Below are 1,907 nucleotides of genomic sequence, written 5' to 3'. Positions count from 1 at the left end.
GGGAGGAGAAGAGGCAGAGTGAGGGCTCGTCCCGTCCAACCCAAACCCCGCGACACTAATTTAGGGAAGGGGCTGCAGTGAAACCGCCCCACTGGTGCCGTTCCCCTGCGCAGGGTGGCACAGGCAGTGACACGGGCAGCGGTGAGGGCAGGAGCAGGGTGTGACTCGGCTGCGGTGCAATATGGGGCCAAGGGGCTGGGGTGATGCAGCGCCATGAATCAGCTTCCAAACCCGTGGGCTTTTTATTTTGATAACAGCCCGTGTGAGATTCAGATGGAAACTGTGTCAGAGCCGGTTCTCTCCCATTGCCATAAATCAAAACATGTGTTTTCTGCTCACACGTAAAGGCTCATGCATTTGCTTTTTCCTCCTACAAGTCTCCTCACGACCAGAGGACGATGATCACACTTAAGTGAGTTACACTGAAAAGTAGCTCAGTGCAATGAAGAGGTAACGGGACGTCCAGGATCCCTGCAACGGGTTCCAGGTGTTTGCATGCACCTCTAAAAACCCCCATTTCTGTCAGGATGCTGCCGGCCAAGGGCAGGCAATTCATGGGGAGCAGCAGATGTGGCCCCCAAAGCCCTGCACCCCGAGCCCGGCGCCTGCCAGGAGGCGGTGCCTGCAGTGCGCGCAGAGCCAGGCACCGCCTTGGTTTGGCCTCTGCATTTTAGTATCACTGTTGCTCAAAAAACTGCCACGAGCAGCACGCAGCAGAGGAGAAGTGAGCAGCTCCTCTGTCACGGCAAAGCTGGTGCTGGCTCCGACACAGCCCCGCTCGCAGCCGCTGTGCTTCCCCGCACACCTCCAGGGGCTCCCATCTGGACCCCACCGCAGCTGCCCCCAGCGAGCAGCTCCAGCATCTCCAAGCGCTGGCACAAAACCGAGAAGAGACAACGGCACTGAGTGGCAGAGTCCTGGCCCAGGTCAACCCACTGCACGCTGCCCCTGCCGGACCCCACGTCACAGAGCTGCCGTCCGCTGCGGGCTCAGAAAGATGCAGAAAGATCGTCCTGTGCTGGAATTACTAATTGCAAAACTATTTGGGAGGAAAAGAAAGGTTTAAATTTTTCAGCCTGACCATAGCTGACCAGAAAAAAAAAAAAAACACAGAAAAGGGCTGCTTTAGAGAAGACATTTCTGTGCTGAAATTATACAGAGACTTAGCTAAGAGACTTCACTAATTTACTTCAGATGGGAACATTGTAAACTGACTTTGTGCCAGCTAGTTTATATAAACGCACAAACAAAAGAACTGTATTAATTTTTTATTTAGAAGTAAAGATCATTCCTGTAAATCGAATTACTTTGAACAATGTGCTATGTAAACAGTCGTCCTTGCTGAACAGTATCAAACGAGAGGCAGGCTTACCGAGCTAATAGCACGTGGTGATCGCCGCTCCCCGCTCAAATCACAGCCCGCTGCGAGGAGGAGGGAGCATAGCACAGGAACGGACAGGTCCCAGCCCCCCCAGGACCGAGGGGAAACTGAGGCACAGGGCACAACACAGGAAAGGTCACACAGTCCCACCACAAATCAGCTGGGATCTGAGGGAGACACCCAGGTTGTCCCAGACCCGCAGCACAGCGCACCCCCAGGTCGGTGGTGGTTCCCAGGGAGTGGGGCATGGGGACTCACGGGGTGGCAGCAGCCAGCATGGGTGGGGCTGGTGCCACTGTCCCCTGCAGACCCCCGGCGTGAGCAGTGCCCGGCGAGAGGCTGATGCTCGGCAGCCAGATGCAAGCACGGGGGCTGCTCAGGCTCCGGCACCGACAACAACCGACACTGCGCCTGCAGCCAGCACCTGCCTCCAGCACTGACCACAGCGACTGGGTTTTACAGAAACCAGGCTGAGCTCGAGAGGCATGGACACCCGCTGTCACCCAGCAGTGACCCTCACTGCAGG

Source organism: Apaloderma vittatum, unplaced genomic scaffold, assembly GCF_000703405.1.
Source record: "Apaloderma vittatum isolate BGI_N311 unplaced genomic scaffold, ASM70340v1 scaffold24193, whole genome shotgun sequence".
Classification (NCBI taxonomy): Eukaryota; Metazoa; Chordata; class Aves; order Trogoniformes; family Trogonidae; genus Apaloderma; species Apaloderma vittatum.
Note: the sequence above shows the minus strand (reverse complement) of the source record.